This window comes from Sebastes fasciatus, chromosome 2, assembly GCF_043250625.1.
Source record: "Sebastes fasciatus isolate fSebFas1 chromosome 2, fSebFas1.pri, whole genome shotgun sequence".
NCBI lineage: Eukaryota > Metazoa > Chordata > Actinopteri > Perciformes > Sebastidae > Sebastes > Sebastes fasciatus.
In genome coordinates, this window is record NC_133796.1 from 38,301,515 (window position 1) to 38,326,123 (window position 24,609).

Consider the following 24,609-nt stretch of genomic DNA (forward strand, 5'->3'; position numbering starts at 1 on the left):
GCACTGTCATACTTTCATATCTTTTTGGTGTTTTTATCTTTATATGTGTGTGTGTGTGTGTGTGTGTGTGTGTGTGTGTACTCAAGATGTGGAGCGCCACGGAGCTGGCAACCTGATAAAATATTATCACAAGATCTGAAAAGATCACCGTGGTGGACACCGGTGGTCAGGGAAGCCGTCCGACTGAAGAAGGAGGCCTTCCGGGATATGTTATCTCGGAGGTCTCCGGAGGCAGTTGCAGGGTACCGACGGGCCCGAAGAGCAGCAGCCACTGCCGTGACGGAGGCAAAGCAGCGGGTGTGGGAGGAGTTCGGAGCAGCCATGGAGAAGGACTTTCGGTCGGCACCAAAGTGCTTCTGGAAAACCATCCGGCACCTTAGGAGGGGGAAACGGGGAACCATCCAAGCTGTGTACAGTAAGGATGGGACACTGTTGACCTCAACTGAGGAGGTAATCGGGCGGTGGAAGGAGCACTTTGAGGAACTTCTGAATCCGACCAATACGCCCTCTATGGTAGAGGCAGAGCTGGAAGCTGATGGGGGACCATCATCAATTACCCTGGTGGAAGTCACTGAGGTAGTCAAACAACTCCACAGTGGCAAAGCCCCGGGGGTTGATGAGATCCGCCCAGAAATGCTGAAGGCTCTGGGTGGGGAGGGGCTGTCTTGGATGACACGTCTCTTCAACACCGCGTGGAAGTCGGTGACAGTGCCTAAGGAGTGGCAGAGGTGGTGGTTCCCCTTTTCAAAAAGGGGGACCAGAGAGTGTGTGCCAATTACAGGGGTATCACACTGCTCAGCCTCCCTGGTAAAGTCTACTCCAAGGTGCTGGAAAGGAGGGTTCGGCCGATAGTCGAACCTCAGATCGAAGAGGAACAATGCGGATTCCGTCCTGGCCGTGGAACAACGGACCAGCTTTTCACTCTCGCAAGGATCCTGGAGGGGGCCTGGGAGTATGCCCATCCAGTCTACATGTGTTTTGTGGACTTGGAGAAGGCATATGACCGGGTCCCCCGGGAGATACTGTGGGGGGTGCTGCGGGAGTATGGGGTGAGGGGGGCACTTCTCAGGGCCATCCAATCCCTGTACGCCCAAAGCGAGAGCTGTGTTCGGATCCTCGGCAATAAGTCGGACTCGTTTCCGGTGGGGGTTGGCCTCCGCCAGGGCTGCGCTTTGTCACCAATCCTGTTCGTGATATTCATGGACAGGATATCGAGGCGTAGTCGGGTGGAGGAGGGTTTGCAGATCGGTGTGCTGAGGATCTCATCGCTGCTTTTTGCAGATGATGTGGTCCTGTTGGCATCATCGGTCTGCGACCTCCAGCACTCACTGGATCGGTTCGCAGCCGAGTGTGACGCAGTCGGGATGAGAATCAGCACCTCTAAATCTGAGGCCATGGTTCTCAGCAGGAAACCGGTGGTTTGCCTACTCCGGGTAGGGAATGAGTCCTTACCCCAAGTGAAGGAGTTTAAGTATCTCGGGGTCTTGTTCGCGAGTGAGGGGACGATGGAACGTGAGATTGGTCGGAGAATCGGAGCAGCAGGGGCGGTATTGCATTCGCTTTACCGCACCGTTGTGACGAAAAGAGAGCTGAGCCGGAAGGCAAAGCTCTCGATCTACCGTTCAATCTTCGTTCCTACTCTCACCTATGGTCATGAGGGTTGGGTCATGACCGAAAGAACGAGGTCGCGGGTGCAAGCGGCCGAAATGGGTTTCCTCAGGAGGGTGGCTGGCGTCTCCCTTAGAGATAGGGTAAGAAGCTCAGTCATCCGTGAGGGACTCGGAGTAGAGTCCTTGCTCCTTTGCGTCGAAAGGAGCCAGTTGAGGTGGTTCGGGCATCTAGCACGGATGCCTCCTGGGCGCCTCCCTTGGGAGGTGTTCCAGGCACGACCAGCTGGGAGGAGACCACGGGGAAGACCCAGGACTAGATGGAGAGATTATATCTCTACTCTGGCCTGGGAACGCCTCGGGATCCCCCAGTCAGAGCTGGTTAATGTGGCCCGGGAAAGGGAAGTTTGGGGTCCCCTGCTGGAGCTGTTGCCCCCGCGACCCGATCCCGGATAAGCGGTTGAAGATAGATGGATGGAAGATCTGAAAAGAGGCACTTCACCATTACCGACATCACCTGATACACAGCTCCAAACTGTAACCCGTCCTACTCCAATTCATTGATCGATTCTCTTCAAGGGTCTTTTAGGGTGTCTGATGTGAAATTAGTTTTTTTAAAGTGGTTATCCTCCACATGACAACTCTCCATGTGGGTGTTAAAGAATCAGAGTTACAGTAAGTGATGCTAAAAAAGCCCCATGGGTAAAAAACGTCTTTGAACAAGACTGGAAACAGTGCTGCCTTTTTTTTTTTTTGGGCTTAAAACTACTATGTTTGTACAGTGAAAATGACACTGAACGTTGTGAACACGGGACACAAATGAACAGCTGATTGTAACGTGATGCACGGGACACGAACAATGGTCTCCTGGATGAAAGTCCTGTGTTTGTTGGACCCATCCACCTCCTCTCCTGCCTGCCCACCATGTCTCTTTTCACTCTTTAAACTATTCCACTCGCTTTGACCGAATGCAAAAATGTCGGCATTCAACGTATCCCTGGTTTGCAGAAACGTTCAATACCAACATTTTTTCCTGGCGACTGGGCTGGATACAGAAGCATGACAGAATGCAGAAAGGCAAATATTTCTACCTGTTATGTATAAGCAATGTTGGTATAGAGCAACTGGAACAAGTAAGTGAAAACATGTAGAACATAATGTTGTGTTGTCTGTCTATTGAAAGCATTGGTTGAAATTAACAGTTGTAAAGCTTCTGCCACCTAATGCTCTTCCTGCAAAACTGAAATGAATATTATAATCTGTTCTTTAGTGGGTTTAATCTAAAGGCTCGGTTGTTGTACTGGTAGGACAGCACGAGAATGTAACAGATTTTATTGTGGATACTCGAGCTCGGCTCCAAGGTAAGTGCACTACTTTTATATAGCACATTTATCTTGAGAAGAGTGCAAGCACTTTACAAATCCTCACATTCACCCACGCACAGACACACACACACACACACACACACTGATTGTGGCGGAGCTGCCATGCAACATCAGGAGCACATTTGAAGATGAGTGTCAAGGACTGTGCCTGCTCTACCACCTGAGCTACAGTTGTACTATTGCTGCCTCACATTCTCTCTTCTACGATGTATTTTATGAGTGCTCAGTGTTGCTGGTAAGGCCGTGGCACCATGCATACAAATAATACAAGTTATGTTTACCTAAATGACAAAAAATGGATAATTTGTCAGTGCCTTCCAAAAACGATCCACATGGCTGTTCCAAAAAAAGACTGAACAGCTTAGTCTTTATGGCTGAAAATAAACCAGTGTTGATGGCAGATGGGGCGCTAACCGTGATCTCCGTTAACAAAATCATACACTTCCTACACTCGACCATCCAGACCTAGTTTAGACCTCCTTCCCACAGTAAATGCTGGGTCATACCAGAACAGGCTATTCTAATACACTGTTATTAGCTATTGCTTCGGAAAGTAATGCACTATAATTTGTATATAACCCACATAATCAATTTGTATGTAATGCACGTAATTGTGAGCTAGGACATGACGTAGTATAAAGAGCAACAAACGGCGAGTAGGGAGGAGGTCGGGTGGGTCTAAAATCACAGACTTTAACCCAAGAGACCATTGTTTGAGTCCCGTGTGAAACCAGAAGTCAACTTTGATTTATTTGTCACGTAACTTCCGTACTTAAGTTACGCCAACCTCCGTAGTTATTTTAACCCAAACATTGACTTAGTAGTCACGCAACTTCCGTACTTAAGTAACGCCACTTCCGTAGTTATTTTAACCAAAACGCTGACATATTTGTTACGTAACGTCCGTACTTAATTAACGCCACTTCCGTAGTTATTTCAACCCAAACCACAATCTTGTCCTAAATCTAAGCAAGAAGTTTTGTTTCCTAAACACTGCAAGGACTTGCACAAGTAGTATAAAGAGCGACAAACGGCGAGTAGGGAGGAGGTCGGAGTGGATGGGTGGGGTCTAAAAACACAGACTTTAACTCAAGAGACCACTGTTTGAGTCCCGTGTGAAACCAGAAGTCAACAATGATTTATTTGTCACATAACTTCCGTACTTAAGTTACGCCAACCTCCGTAGTTATTTTAACCCAAACATTGACTTAGTAGTCACGCAACTTCCGTACTTAAGTAATGCCACTTCCGTACTTATTTTAACCCAAACGTTGACATATTTGTTACGTAACTTCCGTACTTAAATAACGCCATTTCCTTAATAATTTTAACCCAAGCCACAATCTTTTCCTAAACCTAACCAAGAAGTTTTGTTTCCTAAACACCGCAGTGGCTTGCACAAGTGCACTTATCGCTCGTGTTGCTGGACATTTCCCAAGAATAACAAAATAACTTTTCGTAAGATTTACAAATTGTTTTACAGTATGAGGATATGTTCACCGGAAGCAGCCGCAGTAAAAATGTAGTTGTGTGTTGTTGCAAATTCCATTGAATTAATAGCTTTGCTGTTATAAATGCTGATGTGACCAAGCCCTGAGAGGTTATACATGTTTTACCTTTGCTACTACAAAGGATATTCATTATTTGCCCCACCACTAGAGGTCACTTGACTGGAAAATGTGAGGACAGTCTCAAAGACAGGACTAAAAGCCTAAAGTCCATATATAAAGCTCAAACCTGGCCAACATGTTGAACTCTGACAGGCCATTATTGCTCCACCACCGGTCAGATTTAGATACACTTTGGTTCTAATATGCATATGCAATATATGTTGATCGCCTACAGAGCTACCTGCATCATTCATGAGGTGACATTTCACTTGTCTACTCTGCAGTTATTTGAGAATCTTATCGATGTGTGTGTGTGTACTTGTAAGATCAAGTGTGTACAACTATCTCCCCACCTTTTGTTGGAAACAGGCTGGCAGTAGTGCAAATGACTATGATTTGTTCTGTGAGTGCACAGGGTGTGATGCATCAACATGGCTGAGACAAACACACAAAGGAGACGGGGAAGGGTGAGGAGAGTCTGCAGACGAATGTACTCCACAAAACAAAAGGAAGAGCGAGTGTGTAGGGAGAGACGGAGAGAGAAAGAAAGAGTAGTTAGTCAGTGCTTAAAGCGAGGAGGATTAAACCAAAAAGAGGGCAGACTTAATTGAGCAAGTTCATTAAAGAGAAATTGCTTGAGTATTTCAAAGCTTAATTAATGACACGATTTGAAAGATGAGCCTTAATGGGCTGAAAAATCTATTTATAGTCCCATACATTGGGTGTGTGAGTGTAATATCTGTGTGTGTGTGATGTATGTGCGGCAGCTTGTCTCCCTTTGGTTTATTAAAGCAAAGAAAAACAATTTATCCGCCTAAATTATCACCCTGGTGTTTAGAAAAAAACAAGTGCTAAATATACAAACGCATGCATAAGTGCAATAAATAAAAGCAGAGTCCCATGCCAGAAGCTATTAGAGCTATTAATTTGACTGGTTCCACTATTTAAGAAGTTCTATCAGGCCCTCATTAGGAGCCTGATTGCCTCTGTACTAATAAACCTCACACTCAAAAATTAATTACACTTATATTGACTCAATCTATCTCCAGCTCTAATTATCATTTCACCACCATCAGCATAATGCCGCCCGCGTGCTGAACTAATGAATTCCAAAGCTTCACTGGGGGTGGGTGTGTCGTGTGTTTCTTCAACCCGTTCTCACTCCCAACTTGTCGAATACCGACGCTTGGTCAGTGGCCCTCGGCGTCTGATACCCAGACACCCTTTCAACTCACCCCGATGTAAACCCATCCACGTCATTGTTAGACGCTCAGAGCAACTGACGTAGAGTGAGAAAGTCCACCTAGCGAGGAGGTCGGGGTGGTGGATGGGTCAAACACATGACTTTCACCGGAGGGTTCATGTCCCATTTTAAACCCAAAAGTCAACGTTGACTTATTTATGTTGACTTCTTAACTTACGTAACTTAACTTACGTAACAAACGTTCGTACTTTAACCCAAACCACAAAGTTTTCCTAAACCTAATCAAGAAGCCTAGTTTTGTTGCCTAAACCAAGTAAACATAAAAACTAAGTAAACGGATGTTTAATTTGAAAAAACAACAACACTAAATGCATGTAATGAGCGGAAACTGTAGGTATCCTGTGAACACAGAAGTTTATTTTGAAAAAAACATATTGCATGTAACGAGCGGAAACACGGACACACCGTCCCTGACACATGTTAAGATGGAACATTTTCCTTTTTTTTTACTAGGGCTGTCAAAGTTACGCAACGCAAATTCATTTTAACGCCACTAATTTCGTATATGCATTAACACAAAAAGTAAAAAGTGAAGGCATCATATGAAACTAGAAAAACCGAAGGAATCCATTGGTACCAACCATGTCATACTAGCTTGTCGGGACGGAGCCTTAATAACGCTCCAAACTTACACTAACTTTTGGCGAGGAAAAACTGGCATGGCCATTTTCAAAGGGGTCCCTTGACCTCTGACCTCCAGATATGTGAATAAAAATGGGTTATATGGGTACCCACGAGTCTCCCCTTTACAGACATGCCCACTTTATGATAATCACATGCAGTTTGGGGCAAGTCATAGTCAAGTCAGCACACTGACACACTGTCAGCTGTTGTTGCCTGTTGGGCTGCAGTTTGCCATGTTATGATTTGAGCATATTTTGTTATGCTAAATGCAGTACCTGTGAGGGTTTCTGGACAATATTTGTCATCGTTTTGTGTTGTTAATTGATTTCCAATAATAAATATATACATAGGTTTGCATAAAGCAGCATATTTGCCCACTCCCATGTTGATTAGATTATTAAATACTTGACAAATCTCCCTTTAAGGTACAATTCGAACAGATTAAAAATGTGCGATCAATCTCGATTTAATATTTTGATCAATTGACAGCCCTATTTTTTATGTTTTATTATATATATCATGTGTTTACATGAATTTCTGTCTCAAATGTGAGGAAAGTTAGCTACATATTAAAATATATATCGGCTAGAATATTGTAACCAAATCTTTTGTACATCCGGCGCCTCATAGTGTTTCTCTCTGAGGGCTTTCTCTGAGAGGAGAACTGCTTGTATTCAGCTGTAGGTTTTTTTCTACATAGAAAGCGTGATAGTGTGAATGTGTGATGCTTTTCCATTCCCGGATATTATTGAGAAGTGAATAAAAAATGCGGTGCTGCTGTTCAACAACCCCAGTAGGGACCGTCACATACCGCTGAAGAGGAGCGGTAATTCACATCCTATACAGTAGAAAAACAAACTCAGAAAGATGAGCGGTATAGCTTCAATGTATTCTGTTCCATTTCCTTCTCCTGTGGTTGTAGAAATCGATCTCTACAGTATGTATCCTCTTGTGACACCAGAGTCTGATGTTTACCATTGATGCTACTGATCGCTATCCTGCTCCATTGTTGCTGGAAATATCTCAAGCCTCCAAAGACTCCACCACTGACTTATACAGAGCATCTCACCATCCCCTCAGCTCCGTCCTTCATCTTCCTCTCCTCTTCATGTGCCTTGTATCAATTTTTTTCCCCATTTCTCCTCTCCAGCTCCTCCCTCTGCTCCCCCTCCACATTACATTACCAGGACCTCCGCTACAGCGACAGATAGTCTGTGCTGAGGCTTAGAGGAGGAGACTGCCCTCCGTCATTGTAGTCCCTGTGACCTCCAGCTAAACTATCTCACTGCTTAACTGAGCCTGTTGCTGACTCGTGACTTCCCGAGACATGCTTATATCTACAGATTTGCTATTTGAGTTTCCCATTACGGGCCTAGATTGCTTTCCAGTGGGTGGTGAGAATGGCATCATTCCACTCTGTGCCGTAGCTAACAGCCACATTCACGGTCGTTGGGCATCCAAGGATCCATCTCAGAATTAAGAGCAGGGAAATCACAGAGAAAGCCAATGGATATTTCGCAAATTCAAGTAGGTACGAAAGGAGAAAGAAGGGACATTTTGAATTCTGTGGTAGAATAAAACTGAGCTAATAATTTGCTTCCCATGAAGAATAGCACAGCCCAGTGATGTACTGCATTGAGACATTGTAAGCCTCTTGATAATGATCTCATCTATAAATTAAAATCTCAAGACTTTAAAGGTCCCATGTTGTAAAAAGTGAGATTTTGATTTCCGTTTAAGTGATATATAGCCTACTGTCAATACTGTGAAAGTATCAAAACGCTCAATCCACAGATAAATACACACAGCCCGTATTCAGAAACTGTGCGTTTGATACAAGCCATCAGGATTTCTGTACATTTGTGATGTCACAAATCTACAATATTTAGACAATTTCACAGTTTTAAATGTAAACATACTAAATGTGTCCCAGTTTATTTCCTGTTGCAGTGTATGTGAATGACATCAGCTGACAGGACGTAAACATGGACCCAAACTGTTGCCTAGCAATGCAATTCCATTGCCATTCCGTTGAAATGCGCTAAAACGAAGCGTTTCTGATAGAGGGTGTATACAGGGATATTGAGACAGACAATATGAGAAAAATAATGTGTTGTTTGAACATTAAAACATATAAACATGTTCTAGTAGAAACCCAAAATACAAGTATGAACCTGAAGATGAGCATGATATGTCCCCTTTAAAGCTGTATTTTGCAATACTAATGCAGTGCCGGTGCGGAGCGCATACCTGTCCGGAAAAGGCCAATTGCTTGGCCCCCAGAAGTGCTGCTTGCAGTGTTGTCGTGAACCGCAGCACGGCTGCTTGCACCCGCCAAGTGTGAAGTTGATTGGATGAACGGTTCTCGAAACACGCGAAGGGTAGTCATACATACACGGACAGACAGATATTCTTTCCTTTATAGTTAGATGATGATGCTGCTTCAGCGCCACCTATTGGCCAAATTGCATCAAAGTCAACACTGCACTACCTTGGGTCCGCAGAAATACACCCGCCAAGTGTGAAGTAGATTGGATGAATGGTTCTCAAGACACGTGTAGGACATAGAGAAAGACAGACAGTCAGGTCCTGTCTACACGTACACAGATATTATTAAAAACGGTTATTTTCCTCTACGTTTTGGCCTCTCGTCCACACGCAAACAGAGTTTTGGGTCACAAAAACAGATATTTTTAAAAACTCCGGTTACTTTGTATCGGTGCGGATGTGTAAAACAGAGCGTTTGGGAAATGTTGACATCCTCTCCTCATTTCACGCATGCGTGTTGTGAGCATGCGCCACAAACAGTAACAAAGATGGCGGACTTCCGGCTTTTTGACGTTTTGTTAACACTTAACATTTGAAAAATGTTACAATCACAGGAGGCCAAAGCAGGAACACATTAAACATGTGGAAGCCAAATGGTGATTGAATGTGCTTTTGGGCGATTGAAGGCGAAGTTTGGAGCACTAAGAAAGGGCTATGGACATAAACCGGAATGACCTCCCTTTACTCATTTATGCATGTAAAGAGACAGTTGATGACAGCACACGTTACATGATAAGGTTCTCATGTCTTAGCATTAGTATCCTGTTTGAGTTAAAGTGGTAAGCATTTCTCTTAAAGATGGCAACATTTGAAAAACTCAGTAGGTTGTTTAACAAACCTTATAGAGATTCAGAATCCTCAAAGACTCTTATAACCATCTGGATGAAAACAAATATTCAATCTGCTGCATGATGAAATCTTTTTTTTTTTTAACCCCTTTCACTTTGTTTTCTGCCCAGCTACCGGCTACCATCTTTGTTTGGATTAGGAAAACTAATTGAGTTGCAACGTCGGAAATGGGTTAAAAATATTTTTGATCGTGCAGCAGATGGAATATTTCCATCCAGATGGTTAGAACAGTCTTTGAGGTACTGCAACACTAAAACATGAGAGGCACAAATTGGGGTTCATAATGATACACCAACAGATCATTATTATTTTTACGGTATGTGTATTGAATGTGTCAGTCTCGCCGAAATTTATGACAGCAGTACTTTGAAAAAAAAAGATAATTCGGGAGCATTTTTTAGATGTCTCATTTGTCCATTTTGAACAGATCTGTTTCTAAAAAATCTATAAATCTACTCATGTGTGAGACTTAAATTGCAACCTCCTATGGTTTTATGCATGAAGTCTAATTTATTTTTGTCGTGCACGCCTAATTAAGCATAATGGCCACAGGAAGCCAATGATTTCACACAAATCTCCTGTCAAAATATGAAGTAGTTTATATCTACAGTGATCAATCAAGGCCCCTAGTGTTACTATGAATACATAAACACACAGAGTAAATCATCATGGTAGTATTTCTGATATTACTCAGCCTGGTAAAGACAGTTTGGCTGGTGGCTGTCTGTGCTGCTGGAAGGACGGTTGGTTGTGAAGACGGTGACAGCCGTAGCAGAGGTCAGAGTGGGTTTGGATTGTATTGCTGCGCGTCTCAGTAGCATTCAAGCACTGCTGACATCTTTCTTTTAGTCTGACATTCAGGTCAGCCACTCTCAACAACCCCAACTCCAGCAGCAGCAACATGCTCTGACAAACCCACTGCAGACTACCTGCCCATCACCAAACAGCTCACAGACAATGTTAGAGACTGTACTGGTGAGGAAAGTTTAACAAAGACTTTTCTCAGGAGTTGGTGACCAAATGGAACTAAAAGGAGAGTAAAATACAGATCTCTCTGTGGTCCGTGTGCAGCTGGGTTATCAAGGCGGTGCGTATTTGAGACACACAGCCAGTGAAGTGATTCCGACTACTGCTGCTGGCCAGAGGCTAACAGGGTTGTGTCTAGAAGGTAACCCTCAAATTGCAAAAACTTGCGCTAACTGCCATCAGTCACACCGGAGGAGCGGACGGGCCACGGCTCCAGGGATTTGAATTTGGACCGCTGTTATCCATTTAAAAAAATAGCTGTCAGTCCCACTTATTGTTCTTTTAAATAGGTAACTATTTCTATAGTAATAATGTTAAAATTAGGGCTGTCAATCGATAAGAAATATTTAATCGCGATTAATCGCAATTTAATTGCAAATTTTTTGATCTGTTCAAAATGTACCCTCTGACTTGCCCCAAACTGCATGTGATTATCATAAAGTGGGCATGTCTGTAAAGGGGAGACTCGTGGGTACCCATAGAACCCATTTTCATTCACATATCTGGAGGTCAGAGGTCAATGGATCCCTTTGAAAAATGGCCATGACAGTTTTTCCTCGCCAAAATTTAGCGGAATTTGGAATGTCATTTAGCCTCCTTCGCAACAAGGGTTAGGGTTAGGGTAGGTATGGTAGTATGACCTAGTTGGTACCAATGGATTCCTTAGGTTTTTCTAGTTTCATATGATGCCAGTATCTCCACTCTAGCTTTAAAACTGAGCCAGCTGCAACATCAAAAGCACAAGTTGCGTGAATGTCTTAACGAAAATAGTTGCGTTAAAACAAATTTGCATTAATGCCTTATCGCGTTAACTTTGAGAGTTAAAATGTGATATGTCAGAGCTGTGTTTCTGTCTGCTTGTTTTGCAGATCTCTTGCCCCCCTAGTGACCAAAAATAAATGAATCCACCTTTTAAATCTAAGCATGTCTTCCAAAAGATTGTGTTTTCAAAAGAGAGGGAGGGAATGTACAATACAACACATAACAGGGTGCTCCTGATCACATCATCAGTAGTTCTGACAGAACAGAGGAATATCTAGATAATGGACTCCTCATCTCTCTCTCTCTCTCTCTCTCTCTCCCACAAACCTGATTTCAGAGGAAGAAAAGAGTACTTCCTCTCTGCAGTGTTTGTATAATATCTGCCTAGCTTCCCCCGCTAATGAATGCACAACAGTAGGCTTAAATACAGGAGTTAAGCTTGCAAGGAAGGAAAAAGCTGAGCAGGGCAGAAACTCAGCTAAGAAAGAATTAACGCCAACCCATTTACTCATACAAATGCCTCACTTTGTTATGCATCAGAGTTGAGGCAGTTCACCCTTGGCTGTACTCTCTGTTGGGCATTTAGCGAACATCACAGATAATGGCAGCACTTACAAGACAATAAGGACTCGGGCCAGGCGGTCGGCATGGATTAAAGTCACGTTAAGTACGATTTTCACCGCCATAATGTATCTGCGGTGGGTTGAAAGGGGTGGTTGATCAATACCGCTGACATGGCAATTAATTCCGCCGGAATTCCAGGAATAATAATGGTAACGTACTATTACCTCTTTGTCGTTTTGCTAAATGATGCTATTACTGCTATTAAAGGGGCAGTAGGCAATATATTTTTGGCATCATTGGGCAAAAAATCCATAACAACATTTCATTGTAATTCAAGTGTTCTGAGAGAAAACTAGACTTCTGCACCTCCTCATGGCTCTGTTTTCAGGCTTTGAAAAATCTAGCCCATGTTGGGAGACTTTGACCGTCCTATTGGCTGTGCTCCGGTCATGTGACTGGAACTTGGCGTTCCTTCAAGCCATCTCAACATGGATGCTGCGTCACAAACTTTCTCATTTTACAGATAAACCGTGCCTAACATTTCAGGAGAGAAATAGGCATTAACGGTACATAATATTGATTCATATTTGATCAGCGCTGCCTATTTTGACCGTTTTGTCGGAATTCGCGAGTGATTGACAGCTGCTCAGAGATGGCAGATGGACAGCAGACCTCAGTTCAGCTCTTACTGCTTGTTTTCCTCCGATCTGTGAAATCTTGTAGATGCCGTTAGGAGCGCCGGAGGACACAGAGGAACATGATTTTTTTCAGGTTACCTGTTTCATGTACTACTGTCACGATATAGTGACCGTTTTATAAAAATAACTTTTTTTAATAATATTTGCTCCAATCTCGCCTACTTCAGCTTTAAAGGGCCACTATTAACTGTTCCACAAACTGTTGCTGGGTTACATGGAGTTACTTAAAATGTGTTTCATTAAAAACTGTAAGTGGAAGGTATTCTTGGCAATTACTTCTAAATCTCTCCAATTACTCTTAAATCACTTTGCCATATTGGAGATATACTGTAGGTGCCACCGTGGATATAAAGAGACAGTGAAAAATAAAAAATTTCACTGAAATTATGCTCGATAACAATAGTACTGTGGCCTTATTCTGCACAAGCACCTTTATGCTTGCATTCAGTTCGGGTGCTGTGATACCTGTCACTCCTCGCAGATGTTATCTGCAATCAAACTAAGCCTGCCAGTGAACTTCAGTAACCATAATTCATTGCTGTCATAGCTGTCGTGCATCTTCGGAGAGACAGTTTGAAATGTTGCCTCCATAACCAGATGGCAGCGGGGAGACTGAGCTAACACTAAGGTGCCATTAGTTTATGTTAGACAGGGAGGCTGAAAAAACATGAGCAAACTGACAACCACATTTTTTCTGCGCCACATTTTCGAGATGTAAAACAGCTGTCGGCATTTAAATCACCCTCCGAGATTCTTGCTTTCACTTTAAATCACTATTTATCGTAGTCTCTAGTCATTACGTTTCCAGGCAGCAAAATGCAACTACATTATTTGCGTACATGGTTATCCATTACTGAACGGCCCTGCTTAATGCCACCGAGAGGATCCCTGTCTCAAGAGTCGGACTGATCTCTTAAAAGCATGTTCTATAATCCTAATCCAAATTCACATTTTTATAAATATCCACAAGTAAGAGGCTGCCTTGAAAGACTCGGCAAAGCTCTATTTTACGCTGCTGCTTTGCTTCATACGTATGATGGATTATATACTCGGATTGACTAAACATAAGCGTGTCATGAATGTGCACCTGGTTTAAATGATGGAGGTGACAGATTATGTTGCTACCAACCAAGAAGAGACTGAGAGTGAAGTAAGAGTGACCTAAACTCTCAGTGTGAAGATCATTTGAGAATCATACTCACAAGTTTCCGCCTATCAGCTTTCATCTACTTATCATCACACAGATTGCTTTATTGAACCAGGATGATGGAGTAGTACTCCACCTGAAAAACACCTGCGCTTCTTTTGCACCAGCATACAGAATAAACAACGAATCAATGTATGAGACAACCCTCACCAAATGACCTATGTTTACTTTTTCCTTACAATCGACCTCATTTGGTTGTGTAGGGCTGTCGCAAAAAACGCAATATTGACCAGCCAACCACAGGAGATGGCAACAACCACCACATGTTCATATTTTTTTTTAATTCTTTGAAAGGGGAGCGCCGTGTTTTTTCCTGGTTGCTGAGAGTTGAAAAAATGTTCAACTTTGGGTAAACCTCCACAACGACCAACCGTCACGTCACTACATGTAGGCTACAAGAGCTGAACAACTACAACAATGGAGGAGAAATTAATACACATACACCGGCGGGTTCGTCCTCTCTCCCTACGTGTTTCAGCCTTCCCTTCATCCAGAGCAAGTACTCTACCTTGTGCCAACATTTTGATATTCCATATCATAGCAACCAAAGTGCAGTTGAAAAAAAACTCTGTGCCTCATTGCCCTTCTGTGTTCTGCATTTAACAATAAGTATTTAAAGGTCCCATATCGTGCTCATTTTCAGGATGATACTTGTATTCTGTGTTTCTACTAGAACATGTTTACATGCTTTAATGTTCAAAAAAAACTTTATTTTCCTCATACTGTCGGCCTGAATATGCCTGTATTTACCCTCTGTCTTAAACACTCTGTTTTAGCGCATTTCGATGGAATTGCAATGCAATTGCAACAGAATTGCGTTGCTAGGCAACAGCTTGGGTCCATGTGTACTTCCTGTCAGCTGGTGACATTCACATACACTGCAACAGGAATAAACTGGGACACATTTAGAATGTTTGTGTTTAAATCTGTGTAAAGGGTCTAAATATTGTATATTTGTGACATCACAAATGGACAGAGATCCTGACAGCTTGTTTCAAATGCAGAGTTTCTGAATACGGGCTGTGTGTACTTCCGTGGATTGAGCATTTCGATACTTACTCAGTATTTATATAGGACTTAAGCCTGCTTTATAATAAAAAAACATGAAAATCTCACTTTTTTATAATATGGGACCTTTAACTTGTTTTAAATCTGTCATCTTTGTCATTTAAAAAGCAACAATATACCAAATAATAGTGTAAGAATGAAATTGTATCATGTAAACATAGTTGTGCAAACATAGGTTTAGTATGTTATTGATTTGCTCTATTCCATTTTGTTTACACATATTTAGAGTTTACGTTAATGTCAAGATGTTCTGTTATCAGATATCGTCAGCTACTGCTTGTATCACATATTTCAACTGGTCGGCGCTGTTTGGACAGCTGGTAGTTTTGTGGGTGGAGAAATAAGAAAAGGGGAGAAGAAGAAAAAAAAGGAAGAGGAGGGGCAGTTCTGGCGGGGGGGAATGGTGGAGAGTGGAATGGCCGGATTTTGCTGTATTCGGGAGTTCACTGAAGTTATGAGGAAAACCCAGAACGTGTTGGACTGCTTTACTCTTTCACACACACCCACGTCTAAATGTATTCATATAGCTCTAAAATCAGGATAAACAAGTAATTTAAAAATAAAATAAAAATAATACTGCATATATCAGAAGCAAAGGTGGAAGTAGCATAATTATCATAGAATAGAATAGCGTTATTGTCCACAAAGGTGTAAAGTTGTCTTAGGCCCAGCCAGCAGTTCATTAAAGGTACTGTTGGTTGTGCTATTCAAATACATCTTTATTTACATACATTTATATTTGATGAAATTCTCATAACATCCTGACAGCAATCAATAAATCCTATGCTCTGACAAAAAAAGAAAAGAATCTAGCATCTGTGGCTGTAATAAGCCAGTTCAATCATTTCGTTCCTGCCTGCCTACCTGCCTGCGTGCACTTTGCACGTGCACTCATTGTGCATCACCGGAGTCTTTCAGAAGCTGTTAGCCTGACAGCTGTGGGTGCTAACAATAGCCATGTTGGTTGTTTACGTTCATTATGATAATTCTGGGGGCGTAGGCCTGAAGGGACGGGCTGTCAGTGTTGCCGACTTCACGACTTTCTCGATTTAGGGTCTTCTGGATCTAGTTAGCAGCTAATGCTGCTACAGTAGGTACTTTCATGGCAACACTGGGATGGCTTTTTTGGTTGGATCATTTTTTAAATCAAGGGTACTCCTGCTAGTTTCTCAACATTACCAACCCTAGCTTTAATCAAACTGGCACAGAGGAGGAACGTCAGAAAACGCTGATAATTCTCATTTTTTTGGAACAATTTTGGGAGACAATGGAAAACAACGCTCTTCTTGCGATTGTAGTGCCAGACCAGAAACAAACATACAGATAATTAGCACCTCAGCTCTAAAGAGCATTTCAGATTATTGTTTTGGTTTCATGGTCCGCAACTTTACTGTTTTTGTTCACTCTCACGGCTCTCATCAGTGCCGTTCACAGACACAAAGGATATTCATTAAAATCATTGTAAAAAGCCAGTTGCACCCCACCTACCCTGCACCAACAGCAGACAGAGACTGGTGAACAAAGTGGAGCATTTACATGTAGTAGCTAAAGAGCCAGATATTTCTCTCATGAGTTATGAGAGCAAAGAAAGAGCTAGAGGGAGAGTGATTATCGGACTTACAGTACATTCATCAGGTGGACACAAACACAACTCCAAATGAATGTTAATGCTGTTCTGTGTCTTCTCTATTCTTGCTAACAAGTTTGCCATAACAACTTGACAGGAATATATGTGTATATATAAAGAATATATTCCTGCTTGGATGTGGGTGCTAAGTGTGGATAAGTGTATGCGTATAGATGCATTTATGTATAAATAGTCCAGTTAAAGGACAAATAAATAATAAATAAAAACAACCCCCAAGACAAAACAGTTTACTTTGTTGTGGGAGTTTCTTCCATTTCTTATTTGTTATGTAAAAAATAAAAAAAATTCTGGATAACAACTAAATAGAAAATGAAAAGAATAAAACCATATTCGTCTCACTGCCTCTTTTTCGACTGAATCAGTGTGTGGCAAACATTAACTGGCTGTTCACGCCACGTCTGGATGATTTTATCTATTTTCATCTGAGGAAGAGTCGTGGGGGCATGAACCTATCAGAGCGGCGACAAGGGGAGGAAGAGGGACGCCCTTGGCAGCTGGATGTGAGGAGCTTTCATAACCGAGGGTGGTGCAGGCAGGACGCTCGACTCACTCTATCTGAATCCATTACCGAGACGCAGCTGACGACACCGTTTTTCTCCAAACTCTGCTGTTTCACTGACAAGATGAAGTTTACTGATGAGAGGCGAGATAGCGCTGGAAATACCCCATGACCCACGCCGCTGGGATAATGCATCAGATAGGGTCATGATGTGAATTTAATTTTATCAGGGAGATTGAGAAGATGTCACTCGTTGATCCAGAGTTAAATTTCCCCATTACATTCAAGTCAACAGTTCTGCCTCCACTGCAGTACAATGGAGAGGAATGGAATTTAGTTTATAGCTCACGGCATTGAAATAATCAAAAGCAATGTGTCTCTCCTAAATCAATGCCCCCATCTTTGGATAGTAATACATGTATAGAATTTTGCAGCAGAAAATAATTTTCACCAGCATATTATGTCCTCTGCTATGTCCAAGTGCTATCCTTGCTGCTGCAAAAGGACAATAATCCTTGTACTTTATGGTAAACAAGGTTATTTTGTGGAGTACAAAGCTCCAATAAATGGAGGTTAAAGGGGACATGCTCATTCTCAGGTTCATGCATGGGTTTCTACTAAACATGTTTACATGCTTTACTGTTCAAAAAACTCATTTTTCTCATACTATCTGTCTGAATATACCTGTATTCACCCTCTGTCTGAAACGCTCTGTTTTAGCACCTGTCTCTTTAAGACCCCCCCCTGAAAAAGCAAGTGACATGGGAAGGGGAGAGAAATCTGAATGGCTTGTTGAATCACATGTTTTCTGATCTAGGTAGCCCCGAAAAAACTCACTGGGTTGACTCATTTCATAGTTGGTAGGCTCTTCAGATACTCAAATATTTGAGTACACTGAAAAAAATAGTTTTTTATTATACTGTATGTCCCCTTTAAGAGAAAAATTGTGAGAAAACGAGCTGCCGAGTATGTATTTTTTTAATATATATTTTTTTTAATATTTAAAATTAACTCAGATAAATCCTTAATTTTTTTTAATTAGTAACTGAAAACAATGAACCCTAGTCTTTGTTTGTTTATTGGCCATCAGTCCAATTGGATCATTGTACAGATGATGGGGCAGAGTGATACCTCTAGACACAGATTCAAAACTAGCCTCATCACACAAACTGAGAGATGACATCTCATTGTGTCCCTTCAAAGACACTGAGCATAAATAGCATAAATAGCAAGCAAAAAAAGCCTTAAAAATATGACTCTGAAAACTAGACCTGTCACTATCGCCCTGACAGACAGCACATGGAAGACAGGGAGGACGGATGAGAGGTGAGGAATAGACGGATGACGAGAGAAGAAAGAAGAGAAGAGAGACGATGGAAGTGACAGCTGAGGAAGCTGCACTAAAAGAGGCTGCGGATGTAAAGTGAATTTGGATATGCATGTTGTGCGGGTATGTGTGTCACATGCAGGTGGAGGCCCCATAAGGCGAACCAGCAGCTGGCATTAAAGGCAGTTGAAGAGAACAGAAACCATCAGAACATCCTCTGAGGAGATCGGCTGCTGTTTCATTTCTTTCACTTTGTCAACACACAGACATCTCAACACACTAACCTGTGCTTCTGCCTCTGTGACCTCTGGTTTAACCTTTTTAGCCACGCTGGCGGCGCAGCTCTGATTAATTACAGCTAATTAGACAGAGTTGGCAGAAGTATTCAGATTTTTTTTAAGACTTCCACTGTAAAAATCACAATCAAAGTCCTGTAGAAAAGTGTTTATATCATTGGAAAAATTTGATTAAAGTATAAAACTGAAAGTTCTCACAATGCAGCAAAAATGGACTTCGTCAGTGTTACAGTAGTATACATTATACTATTGAATTAATATCCTTGATGCAGTAACATGTAAGCAACAGTGTAATGTTTTATCCTGCTGCAGTGGAACCAAATTAAAAAATTTGATATACAGTACCGTTGGGTAGTTTTATTAACTACGTATATAACAATATACTGTATTTTATATGGGCTGTTAATCAATTAAAACATTTAATCCTGATTAATTGCATGATTGTCCATAGTTAATGTACCTTAAAGGGAGATTTGTCAAGTATTTAATACTCTTATCAACATGGGAGTGGGCAAATATGCTGCTTTATACAAACATATGTATATATTTATTATTGGAAATCAATTGACAACACAAAACAATGACAGATATTGTCCAGAAACCCTCACAGGTACTGCATTTAGCATACAAAATATGCTCAAATCATAACATGGCAAACTCAAACCCAACAGGCAACAACAGCAGTCAGTGTGTCAGTGTGCTGACTTGACTATGACTTGCCCCAAACTGCATGTGATTATCATAAAGTGGGCATGTCTGTAAAGGGGAGACTCGTGGGTACCCGTAGAACCCATTTGCATTCACATATCTGGAGGTCAGAGGTCAAGGGACCCCTTTGAAAATGTCAGTTTTTCCTCGCCAAAATTTAGTGCAAGTTTGGAGCGTTATTTGGTCTCCTTCGACCTGTGACATAGTTGGTATCAATTGATTCCTCAGGTTTTCTGGTTTCATATGATGATGAGCCCGCTACAACCTAAAAATCGTGAGTTGAGTTAATGCATTGAAGAAGTTAGTGGCGTTAAAAAAATTTGTATCAAAGCGTTATTATCACGTTAACTTTGACAGCCCTAATTTTATATGATCGTTGTAAGTTTAACAATAAAATATAGTTATTCACTTATTTATTTTTATCACTGACATGCACACTATAATATCATACGAGTAAGACTACATTTTGGTTAACCGTCTGTTCATTCTTACTTCCGGCTGCTTTCTTGGTGGAAAATGAACGTCTCTGACTCTTCCTTTGATGAGCTCTGTGTGTGTGTGTGTGTGTGTGTGAAACATTGCACTAATTAGCTGAAGAAACCTGGATATCAGATTCTAATAAACAACTTGTTGTTTTCTCTGTATCTTTGTTCAAGTGTTCTCTATTGATATGAAAGCAGAAATAATAAATGAAGTCATAGATCATATCTTGACTGTGACATACTGTAGCAACTTGGACAAAGTGACAACAACGACAACAAAAAGTCAATAGATAAATTTATAAAATGACTTGTGATCCATATCGCTGTCCATCAGTTCATTAACGGAGGGCTAGAATTATCGATTAGCTGATTGTTATTCAATACTATTATTAAATAATATCACGCATTACTATATTTTTCAGTAATTACAACACAGTTACTGGCAGGATGGAGATAGTGTTACTATCATTCAATTTCAGCAGATTTCTACTGCAGGGGATTGAATGCAAAGCTTTGTCAATATATAGATTATATCGGAGAACATTATTTTGCCTTGGCTCATTGACTCTTTGCTGTTAGAAAAACAGCAGTATGTTTAAGAGCAGGAACATAATAAGATCAGATCAAATCAAATCAAATGCAGAATAGCAGAGGGGGTTGGATGCTTTAAGTAAAGTGGGAAATACGATAATAATATCACCATAAAATATAAGTTGTACACCCAGGTCAGAATCAGCTGTCCATGGCATCAATATATGTATATTTATCAGGTGTGTTGAACTGGTGGCAGAGAAACCTTTGAGACAACCAAGCTCTAACCCTATGTTGCCTTGGAGTCAGTTAACTGTGGGCTACAACTCTAGCCCTTTTCTTTTAAGCCTATATTTGTTTACATTTTGGCAAATTGGCACCATTAAAAGTATGCCAAATTAGTTACTAGCAGTTCCTGTTTGCAGTGTACCCATGAATACAAAAAACACTATCACCGGATTACTGTGATACTGAAGCAAACTTAAAAATGTGATCAATTTAAGGCAAGTTCTGGAGTCACATGTATCGTATTTACTCTATTATTACTAAGAAAATGTTTTGGAAGTTTATTCAAAGGATAGCATTATCTCTTGAATAAACTAATATAATATATATCCTAATATGTGTATCATGTCTGTGTGTTCAGATTTGAACTCTGACTCAGAGAAGGAGTATGATTTTTGGCGCTAATTGCAGGTATTGAGACTTGAGTGTTTCTCAATTCAAGTCTTTAAGCGGCCAAATCCGGATTCAAAGCAGTCGAGTCAAAGTCAAGTTATCTTATAACTAGGGCTGTCAATCAATTAAAAGATTTAATTGTGATTAATCGCATGATTGTCCATAGTCAATCGTGATTAATTGCAAATTAATCACACATTTTTGTGTCTGTTCAAAATGTATCTTAAAGGGAGATTTGTCAAGTATTTAATACTCAACATGGGAGTGGACAAATGTGCTGCTTCATGCAAATGTAAGTATATATGTATTATTGGAAATCAATTGACAACACAAAACAATGACAGATATTGTCCAGAAACCCTCACAGGTTCTGCATTTAGCATACAAAATATGCTCAAATCATAACATGGTAAACTGCAGCCCAACAGGCAACAACAGCTGTCAGTGTGTCAGTGTGCTGACTTGACTATGACTTGCCCCAAACTGCATGTGATTATCATAAAGTGGGCATGTCTGTAAAGGAGAGACTCGTGGGTACCCAGAGAACCCATTTTCAATCACATATCTTGAAGTCAGAGGTTAAGGGACCCCTTTGAAAATGGCCATGGCAGTTTTTCCGTGCCAAAATTTAGCGTAAGTGTAGAGCGTTATTTAGCCTCCTTTGCGACAAGCTAGTATGACATGGTTGGTACCAATGGATTCTTTAGGTTTATTTAGTTTCATATGATGCCAGTATCTTCACTCTAGTTTTGAGTCCGCTATAACCTCCGAAACATCGACATTGCAAGTTGCGTTAATGCGTTAATGCGAAATTAGTAACGTAAAAAACAAATTTACGCTAATGTATTAACGCGTTTACTTTGACAACGCTAATTATAACGTAACTTAAAAGAAGAGGGATGTGAATGCACTACTCTCCAAGTACAAGTTCCATTACCAATTTTAGGAGTAATAAGTAATAGATTACCTTTTTAAAGTAAAATCCCCAGCAACTGCTTTGAGTTCGGACTACAATAGCTTAAGTTTCAAGGTGTTTTCTTAGTCAAGTATTTCCTCTACTTTTCTATCCGTTATTTATGTTTGTGCGTGTACTGTGTGTGTACTGTGTGTGTACTGTGTGTGTGTGCAGCCTGCAGCCTGCCATAAATCAGTCAGGGCCCACAGATCTGAACTAAAGTGTTTTGGAGCTCGGAGCCTCTGGGCTTTGTGCTTTTCAGTCCCAGTTGAAACCCTGTCTGTGTTTGAAAACAGGCTTTTTTTTTATTTTATACCACAGCTATGTACCAGGTGAATATCTTTATGCTATTAGTGCGGGTTGCAAATTAAATTTGCTATAATTCAGAGAACGATTTGGTTCTGAGCAAAATGTGTTTTCTTTGAGTTTTCAGTTGATTGGACGAGGGAGACGGCACCAGAGACATTAAGCTAACATGAGGTGGTGAGCACGACTTTATTAACAGATAAACCAATGCATTATTTATCATCTACACACACATATCCTGTGTATATTTGATTTCATATTAAGACAAATAAAAATATATCAGGTTAAAGTTGTAACTTTTGAGTCAACGGAGCCCTGGAGCTAGTGAATTACTTGAAGATGGGGAGCAGTATTCCTGCATAAAACGGAAACTGATCAGTAGAATTTCTTTTTCCAGTGTGATGTGTACTTCAATGTTTATTGTATTGCGATACAAATTGAGTTTTTTTTAATTTTTTATTTTGCAGTGTCAACTAATGAATGTCTTCCTTTATGAGTTTGCCAAATTACACTGTGTGTGTTTTTTTAATGGCAGCACCCAGAAATGTGCTGATACCCAATAACAAACAACCTATTGTTATCTTACTGCAAACCTGTGTGAGAAAGTCATACATTTAATATTCCAAAAATAAGAAACAAAGGCTGCGAGTAGTAAGACAGTACGTGTAATGTTTCAAATGGTTTGTGAATTATACGGACACAATACCCCAAATACACCAAAAACATCTACTGGTGTCTTGTAGTCTCGAGGCTATAGTGTTGTTTGTGTTTTCTTTGCTGCACATAATCCAAATGAAAATTATACGACAGTGATATTTACAGAGAGATACCAAGGCGTTTGAAAGAATATTTCACTAAAACATTGGTGGTTAATGTACAGAAAGGTCGTCTATTGAGTAACTGATGCAAATCTTTTCTTTTTTTCTTTTTTTTTTACTAAAGCCAAGACATCGCATTTATCAAACCCTCCTCTAACTGTGTGGAAAAGCCCATTTCAGCTGATGTGTTCCCACGCGACAATTACCGAAGGCTTAGCGTGAAAGTGCTTTAATAGGCAGTTTGCCTAATGGTCACTAAATGCAGGCGCACGGCCAAGTTGAAGTTCTCCTTTCTTCACAAGTTCAGGTCTCAATAACTAGCTCTTTTCTGTGTGACAACTTCAAATGATTATTTGATTATTATAAGAAGAGTGCATTTAAGGTGCATTTGCTAGATTTACTTGTCTATTTGAGATGCAATAAAGCCTCTATATACTTATACAGTCATTCTGTATTTATGAGGTTTGCATACATCAATATTTTGAGTAAGAAAAAAATAATATGCTTTGGAAATTTCATCTTCATAAGGGTGTGCTTTGGGACAAACATGTTTGAAAACCACTGCTATGGTGTAAAGAGATGTTTTGTAGCCTGGAGTTTGTTTTACAGCTCATGGAGGTTTACTGTATATGCAACCTGGATGAAGCCTCAGTGAAGCTGAGGTAATGCAGGAAAGTGGCAACCACCATGGACAACAGTGATTGGCTCATAATAAAAGGCTATTTTATTCATCATCTTTGATTCAGTTTTCATAATGAATTACAATAACAAGAGTTGTTAACATTTTTTAGGGGGTTTTAGACAAGTGCTTTAGGCTTTAGAAAAGTGCTTTCTTGAAATCTGTTTTAAAAATAATTGTATTATTATTTAAAATGTAACAAGATATACATAATAACAAAATAATGTGCCATAATCACACAAATCAGATTTAATTTTTACAACAACTAGGCTAGTTCAAGTGCTATAACAAAAAAAAAAATGTCACCAAGAGAGACAAAACAAATCACCAATTACAATCAGGCCTACTAGCTAAATGTATGTCCTATGACAATAACCTATGTTGTTTCAGTAATTTTGGAAGTGCTATTAATTGTTGCGTTTTTGTTTTTCTGTTATTACATGAGGGGTCAATTTATGATTGATGTGTACCTGTCTCCGAGAGCAGATCTGAGACAAGACAGAGGACAGTGTCACTTGCGCATCCTGCTCCACGGACAAGCGCTCCCTTCTGTTGTTTTTACGAACATCATCGACGAGAAGGCCAGCTCGCATAAGTACATGGCCGGGAATGGTAATAAAATAGAAACAGTACGCTCCGATGGATTGGGGTATTGCTTTGCTACCCGCAACCAGAATGTATCAAGGGACA

The 24,609-nt window shown here is 40.8% G+C and overlaps 1 protein-coding gene across 1 annotated transcript in view; it reads right to left on the minus strand.

The window, feature by feature from the left end:
* Positions 1–24,609, minus strand: part of LOC141760306 (protein kinase C-binding protein NELL1-like) — a 377,384-nt gene that overhangs the window by 42,078 nt on the left and 310,697 nt on the right. The window lies entirely within an intron of this gene.